Here is a 9,026-nt window from a genome sequence, read left to right as displayed (position 1 = left end):
CAAAGTTCCATCTCTCGCAGTTGGAGTCATATGACAGTTCCAAGGATCCCTTGGATCACATCGAATCATTCAAGACACTGATGCTGTTGCAGATGACCCCAGGTGAGGTGATGTGTAAGGCATTCCCAACAACACTGAAAGGAGTAGCCAAGGTATGGTTCAGCAAGATACCCCAATGAACTATTGCAAATTTTGAACAACTTAGTAAGGGTTTTTTTGGTCATTTCATTGGGGGGGGCAAAGACACAAAAAGCCAACTGGCCATCTTCTCAACATTCAGCAAGCAGAAGGAGAATCACTAAGACAATACGTCACCCAATTCAATAAGGAGTTGCTGCAGGTGGAGAATGAACTTTGCAACATGAGGAAGGAGATGGATAAACTAAATAGTGTTATGAAGGACAAAGGCGGAGAGAATCTGGATGTGATGATTCGAAGGACGGACTCACCATTCACTAATGAAGTACTGAACCGTCCCCTCCCACCAAAGTTCCATCTCTCGCAATTGGAGTCATATGACAGTTCCAAGGATCCCTTGGATCACATCGAATCATTCAAGACGCTGATGCTGTTGCAGATGACCCCAGTTGAGGTGATGTGTAAGGCATTCCCAACAACACTGAAAGGAGTAGCCAAGGTATGGTTCAGCAAGATACCCCAATGAACTATTGAAAATTTTGAACAACTTAGTAAGGGTTTTTTTGGTCATTTAATTGGGGGGGCAAAGACACAAAAAGCCAACTGGCCATCTTCTCAACATTCAGCAAGCAGAAGGAGAATCACTAAGACAGTACGTAACCCAATTCAATAAGGAGTTGCTGCAGGTACATGAAGTTAAAGATCAAGTCATCTTAACAACCTTTCAAGCAGGGTTGTTGCCAGGAGATTTCTTCTTCTCAATCACTAAAAGTCCACCAAAAACAGTCACGGAGTTGCTCCATAAAGCTTAGAAGTACATGAATGCAGAAGATGCGGTGTTTGCAAAAGAAATGAAAGGAAAAAGGAAGAGAGACGAAGGAAAAAATAGCAATCACGATAAGAAAAAGGAGACACAAAGTGTTGGGCAGACCTCAGGGAAAAAGAAGGAACTTCTAAACAGGAAACCCAAGTTCACTAACTTCACTCCTCTAATAATGCCAATTAAGCAGGTCCTTATGCAGATAAGAGATGATCCCTCCCTACAACGACCGAATCCAATTAGCACTCCAGTAGAAAGAAAGACAAGAGCAAGTACTGTAGGTTCCACCAAAATCATGGGCATCGCACCGATGAGTGTAGGAGTTTGAAAGACTAGGTGGAGACTTTAATCGGACAAAGGAAGTTATAGAAGGACGTTAGGAAGACTGAGCCCCACAAATACCAACGGAAGGACGATCAGACAGAACTCAGAGAGCAAGAGATAGCAAACCTCCTGCAGAAGAGATAAACACGATCTCCGGATGACTAACAACAGGTGAAACATTGAAGTCCTTGAAAAAAGCCTATGGGAAAGAAATAAACAGTGTCCATTCGCAACTCCCTCCAATACAGATGCCAAAGAATGACAAACCTGATATTGTTTTCTTAAAAAGAGACGGTTGCAGCATTAGGCAACCCCATGACAATCCATTGGTAATCATGCTCAGAGTAGAAGAATTCAACATCCACCGAGTGCTCATTGACAACAGAAGCTCAACAGATATCATCTACTTACCTGCGTTTCAACAGATGAAACTGGATAAGAAAAGGATTAGGCCTTTCACCTCTCCTCTGGAAAGCTTCACTGGGGACAAAATCGTCTCTAGGGGCATCGTCACTCTAATCGTAATTGCAGGAACTTATCTAGCACAGGTCACTAAGGAAATTGATTTCCTTATAGTCGATTGCCCTTCAACATACAACATCATCTTGGGAAGATCTGCACTCAACAGACTAAGAGCAGCAACATCAACACATTACTTGAAGGTGAAGTTTCCATCAGCCCATGGGGTAGGAGAAATTAGAGGAGATCAAGTTCTAGCAAGGGAGTGCTACCAAATTGCCCTAGCATCTGGGGAGAACCACACATGGGTGATCAATGAACTAGAACCCATTCTCGAATCGTTAGAAACACCACAAGAAGTTGAGATCGTCTTAGGAGATTCGACGAAGGTATTGAAGATTGGAACAACACTCCTAACTTCAGAGAAAGAGAAGATGATCTCATTCTTAAGAGCAAACCAAGATGTTTTTGCCTGGAAACACAAGGATATGCCCAGGATTGATAGGTTTTATACAGCATTGTCTCAACGTCAACCTAGAATGCAAGCCTGTACAGCAGAAGCAGAGAACTAGAGCGCAATAAAGTTGTAACTAAAGAAGTGGAGAAGTTATTAGAAGCCGATTTCATCAGGGAGGTCTTCTATCCAGATTGGTTGGCAAACGTGGTCATAGTAAAGAAGAGTAATGGCAAGTAGAGAATGTGTGTCGATTTCACAGACTTGAACAAAACTTGCCAAAAGATAGCTTCCCCTTGTCGAGGAATGATTAGTTGGTAGACTCAACTGCTAGACACAACTTTTAAGTTTCATGAACGCATTTTTTGGATATAACCAGATTCTTATGGATGAAGATGATCAAGAGAAGACCTCGTTTGTTACTAGCCAAGGGTTGTACTCCTACAAAGTTATGCTCTTTGGACTGAAGAATGCAAAATCCACCTACCAAAGATTGGTGAACCGCATGTTCTCTTACCAGATTGGAAGGAATGTGGAGGTATACATAGATGATATACTGGTAAAAAGTAAGGACAAAGCTAACCACTTGGATGATCTCAAAGAAACCTTCAGCACACTACGTAAGTACAACATGAAATTAAACCTTGCAAAGTGTGTTTTTGATATTGCTTTAGGAAAATTCTTGGGATTCATGGTGTCCTAACTAGGAATAGAGGAAAATCCAGACAAAGAAAAAGCGATAATCGAGGTTAAATCACCAAAAACCGTGAAGGGGGTGTATAGCTTGACAGGAAAAGTTGCAGCCCTAAACAGATTCGTCTTTAGGGCAACAGACAAGTGCATGTCATTCTTCAAGGTATTGAAAAAATCCTTTTAGTGGAATGACGAATGTGAGCAAGCCCTTGCCAAGTTAAAGGAGTACTTGACGAAGCCACCTCTATTAAGCCCCTCGGTGATAGGGGAGAAGTTGTTCCTCTACTTAGCAGTATCTAACACTACAGTAAGTTTGGCACTGATCAGAGAAGAAGGGAACGTCCAAAAGCTAGTTTATTATACCAACCAGGCATTCCAAGGAGCAGAAGCAAGCTATCCAAGGATGGAGAAGATAGCTTTCACGTTATTGGTCGCTTCTAGAAAGCTCCGTTCTTATTTCCAAGCATACCCCTTTGTCGTCATGATAGACCAGCCCATAAGAAAGATGATGAACAAGATAGATGCAACAGGACGACCAATTCAGTGGGCGATTGAGTTGGGCCAATTTGACATCGAATATTGACCTCGAGTAGCAATCAAAGCCCAAATGCTAGCAGACTTCATTGCCGAATTCACCAACCACTATAAGGAAGAAGAACCTCCTATGGAAACATGGATGGTCCAAATAGATGGGTCTACCATGAAAAAAGTGGGAGGAGCAAGAGTAGTGCTCATCTCCCCAGAAAAACAAACCTTGAAGTATGCAGTTAAATTGCAATCCCAGCAACGAATAACAAGGTAGAGTACGAAGCATTGTTAACAGGGCTAAGTCTAGCAAAAGCTCTAGGAGTAAAAAGCCTTATCGTCCAAGCTAATTCTCAGCTAATGATAGGACAAGTGAAGGGAGATTATGAAGCCAAATAAGAAAGGATGCAGAAGTACTTGAAGATCGTCTAACGACACTCACAATACTTCGACAACCTAGACTTCATGCAAATCCCAAGAGCAAAAAATGCAGAAGCTGACTTCCTAGCAAAATTGGCCTCGTCGAATGACTACAATGCAACCTTCGAACTATGTATAGAGATAAGGGAGTAGCCAAGCATAAAAGGTGAGCAAGTTCTGTAGATAAAAGAGCAAGACGAGTGGATGACTCCAATCGTCCGTTATTTGAAAGAAGGATGGCTCCCTAAAGATAAGATGGAAGCAAGGAAGATGCAGATTAGAGTAGCTCGCTTTGTCCTTATTGATGACATGCTATACAGACAAGGATATTCACTCCCATATCTAAGATGTGCTAGCTCAGAAGAAGCAGATTATGTGCTCTGTGAGATACACGCTGGAATCTGTGGAAATCACGCTGGAGCAAGATACTTAGCAAAAAAGGTGCTCAGAACAAGATATTACTGGCCAACACTATAGAAAGATGCATACAACATCGTTAGAGTATGCGATAAGTGTCAAGTTTTCACAAATGTCTAGACGAGACCAGGAGAGATGATGACACCAATATCCTTACCATGGCCCTTCGCCCAATGGGGAATTCGAATTATGGGTCCATTCCCTCTAGGGAAAAAGCAACTTGGAATTCCGATCGTCACAATCGATTACTTCACAAAATGGGTAGAAGCAGAACCAATGATGACGATAACAAAGGCTAAAGTCACAAGCTTTGTGTGGAAAAACATCATCTGTAGGTTTGGAGTCCCACATGTCATAATATCAAACAATGGAAAGTAGTTTGACAATGCCAAGTTTCGAAAATTTTGCCAAGACTTAGGAGTCAAGAATTACTACTCTTCTCTAAGACACCCTCAGGCCAACGACCAGACAGAAGTGACGTACAAAAGCTTGCTCAAAATTATCAAAACTAGGTTGAGGGGGCAAAGGGGGCATGGCCTAAAGAACTACAAAATGTCCTCTGGGCATATAGAGTGACCACAAGGGTTTCAACAAGAGAAACACCATTCAAACTGACATTTGGCACTAAGGCCGTCATACTAGTAGAAGTAAGACTGACGAGCTTCCGAGTTAAAACTTATGAAGACCAGAAAAACCAGCAGGAGCTTAACAGCAATCTGGACCTAATTAATGAAGTTAGAGAAGAAGCTATGAAGCGAATGACCAAACACAAGGAAGCAATAGGTTAAGGTAAGAAGGTTCAACATGGGAGACCTTGTCCTTAGAAAAGTATCACAGGCAACAAAGGACCCATCCTAAGGAAAACTAGGGCCAATCTGGGAAGGCCTCTACGAAGTAATCTGTCATTCCAAGGAAGGCTTCTACTACCTAAAATCTCTAGATAGCCAGGAACTGCCTCGACCATGGAACATAGAACACTTGAAGAAATACTACTAGTAAGGAACGCTTTACATTTCAAGTTGCCTAATCTTCATATCAGTATGTACAACAGTTATTACTTTTGCCATTCATAGATCAATAATACATGAAAGCATGATCCTTGCGTATTTATCAATGATTATTCATGAGTTATTTGTCAATGAAAATATGTGTAAGACTTAGGAGCCATCCTTGGGAGACGTCTCAAGGACCTCCGCCATTAAAATTCTAAATCAAAAGCTGTTCACACACAGCCATTAGAGTCGACTAAATTAGAATTCTGTAAACACAACCAATGTGATCGTCATTCAAGCATGAATAGACAAAAAATGGTTAACCTAAAAACGCTTCAATACCATGGCTCTAAGTCACAAGTACGACACAAAATCATCATTTAAACATGACTCAATAAAAAACTGTTCAAACACAGCTAAAAAATACTAAGTTGTTCATACACAACTAATATTGTCATTCAAAAATGACTCAATAAAAAGCTGTTCAAACACAGCAAAAAAATACTAAGTTGTTCAAACACAACTAATATCGTCATTCAAACATAACTTAATAGAAAGCTGTTCAAACACAGCCAAAAAATACTAAGTTGTTCAAACACAACTAAAATCGTCATTTAAACATGACTTAATAAAAAGTTGTTCAAAAACAGCTAAAAAATACTAAGTTATTTAAACACAACTAATATCATCATTCAAACATGAGTCAATAAAAAACTGTTCAAACATAGCTAAAAAATACTAAGTTGTTCAAACACAACTAATATCATCATTCAAACATGACTCAATAGAAAGCTATTCAAACACAGCTAAAAAATACTAAGTTGTTCAAATACAACTAATATTGTAACACCCTAAATGTTTCTCCAAATATATGTGAGAGGGCATTTTTGTAAAAATGTCAACAAGATATTTCTTATGTGTGGTCCATAATCTCCCCATCCATCACCACATGTGAACCCCCCCCCCCCCCACCCTCTTTTCATTCTCATGGCTACTCTCTCCCTTCTTTCTCTTATTCTTCTTCTCCCTCCCTCAAGACCGAATCTTCAAGCCTCATGTCTCCTTCATCAGTTTTCCTTTCTCAAATCAAGACCTCCAAGAAAGTAAGGAGTTCTCTCCATTAGTCCTAGTAACCAAAGTCCATGAGATTTTGAAGTGGATCAAACTCAAGGTTCCAAGGTACTTGATGATGGACCTAGTGATGAGATTGGTTGATTTCATGGTGCCCGGTTGAGGTAAAATTGGTTGGCATCCCGAGATAAGTAGCTTTTAATGGAATTTTTGAAAAATAACCATATTGCATAAATGTTGTTTTTGGGTTAGACACGCTTTTGGAAACTACCTATGGAAACTATATTTTCCTAAAAAAAACTATTGTGTCGTAACCTTAATTAATATATATATATATATATATATATGATTATATATGTGAAAAATGCATCATATTTGGTATTGCATTTGAGGAAATGCATAGATTGTTGACATGGAAAATATGAGCATCTTTGAATTAATCCTATGATAAGGAATTCATGGACTTTATGGTATATTGGAACTTAAAAGTGCTTATTTATCTTGTCTTGTATTATTTGGGAAATATTGATGCAAAACATTAATGTAACACCCCAAATGTTTCTCTAAATATATGTGTATATTTTTTAGTGAGGGCATTTTTGTAAAATTGTCAACAAGATATTTCTTATGTGTGGTCCATAATCTCCCTATCTATCACCACACATGAAACCCCCCCCCCCCTCTCCTCTCTTTTCATTCTCACGGCTACTCTCTCCCTCCTTTCTCTTATTCCCTCTTCTTCTCCCTCCCTCAAGACCGATCTTCAAGCCCCATGTCTCCTTCATCATTTTTCCTTTCTCAAATCAAGACCTCCAAGAAAGTGAGGGGTTCTCTCCATTAGTCCTCCTAGTAACCAAACTCCATGAGATTTTGAAATGGATCAAACCCAAGGTTCCAAGGTACTTGATGATGGACCTAGTGATGAGATTGGTTGATTTCATGGTGCGCGGTTGGGGTAAAATTGGTTGGCATCCCGAGGTAAGTAGCTTTTAATGGGATTTTTGAAAAATAACCATATTGCATAAATGTTGTTTTTGGATTAGACACGCTTTTGGAAACTACCTATGGAAACTATATTTTCCTTAAAAAAACTATTGTGTAACTTTAATATATATATATATATATATATATGATTATATATGAAAATGCATCATATTTGATACTGCATTTGGGGAAATGCATGGATTGTTGACATGGAAAATATGAACATCTTTGACTTAATCCTATGATAAGGAATTCATGGACTTTATGGTATATTGGAAACTTAAAGGTGCTTATTTATCTTGTCTTGTATTATTTGGAAAATATTGATGCAAAACATTTTTGACAAGAAATACTTTTGAGAATATTGTGGATATTTGGTTGTTGTAATACCTTATGAAACTACTTGGAAGTAAACTATGTATTTTGAATACATTGAACTTGTGAGCTTTTGATGGGGCTTTGCCCTTGTGCTATGATGTTGGTGATTACCCCGTCTTGGTGACAACAAGCCAAGTTGGAGACTCACACTTTGCATGACACGGGTAAATCCTTGAGTGTGTGGGTGAGGTCGCTGCCTATAGTGCCAAAAGACCACATGCAAAAGGGGTACTGTGCAACACGTCATTCCCTGCTGCCCATGGGGGGAAGAGGTAAATCCTTGAGTGTGTGGGTGAGGCTAGGTAGGGCCAAGAGACCACATGCAAAAGAGGTACTACATGATGTGTTATCCCCTGCTGCCCATGGAGGGGATAGGTAAATCCTTGAGGGTGTAGGTGAGGCTTGGCAGGACCAATAGACCACATGCCAAACGAGGTACATATCATGCTAGTGTGTTTTGGCTCTAACTTGTTTGTGGCGGTATGATGTCTGGGCGATATCTCCATCCTTATTGGTCCTTGTTGCATCTTGGGTGAGGTTTTCTAATTTTGAAATGGTATTGGATATTTTTATGGCTCACAATGAATGGAATGTAGTTTCATATTTATTTTTGGAAGCTTGATACTAAATTATTCCTATTGTTCTTGTCATGTGCTTAATGAAACTGTTTTTGCATAAATTAATTGGAAATTCCCAAATTATAACATGTTTTGTAAAATGTTCATTATCATGAGACTTGCATTTCCCCCACCCCCATTAATTATGCTACTTACTGGGTTCTGTCTCATTCCATTATTTTATAAACTTTTCAGAGTAGGCAACAATCTTTCAAGACAGCTTTTTGGTGGCTAAGCTGAACTTTTGTAATGGAGACATTAGATGATGTACACCTTAGAATAGACTTGACTCATTCTTTTGTATGTTATAGTGGTTGTGACTTTATTTCCCACCGATGGGACGAGCTGTTGATATGTAATTATATATTCAGACCTCTATTCTTTTGTGGCTAATGGTCCTTGTAATTAATGCTTAGAGCTCTAACTTACTTTAAAAGTATATTCAATGGAATTGTTATGATAATTCTTGATGTTGGTACTTGATATGATTTATGTGGATTGAATTGTCAAAAAGGAAAAATCTATAGGTACTTTGAGACGTCTTTCTCATGCTTTGGACCCTTTGGGGTTTAGGGCGTGACAAATATTGTCATTTAAACATGACTCAATAGAAAGCTGTTCAAACACAACTAAAAAATACTAAGTTGTTCAAACACAACTAATATTGTCATTCACAACTCAATGAAAACTGTTCAAACACTGCTAAGGAGTACTAAGTTCGTCAACCAAACATG

The 9,026-nt window shown here is 39.2% G+C and overlaps 1 long non-coding RNA gene across 1 annotated transcript; it reads left to right on the top strand.

Annotated features, from left to right (window-relative positions):
- Positions 1-6,238: 6,238 nt before the first annotated feature.
- LOC126698268 (uncharacterized) lies at positions 6,239-8,762 on the top strand. The gene is made up of 2 exons (XR_007646422.1): positions 6,239-7,291; positions 8,488-8,762. It is a non-coding gene; the product is annotated as an uncharacterized LOC126698268 (long non-coding RNA).
- The last annotated feature ends 264 nt before the right edge of the window (positions 8,763-9,026 follow it).

The sequence above is a fragment of the Quercus robur genome, chromosome 9, assembly GCF_932294415.1.
Source record: "Quercus robur chromosome 9, dhQueRobu3.1, whole genome shotgun sequence".
NCBI lineage: Eukaryota > Viridiplantae > Streptophyta > Magnoliopsida > Fagales > Fagaceae > Quercus > Quercus robur.
This window is presented reverse-complemented; position numbering and strand designations above follow the sequence as displayed.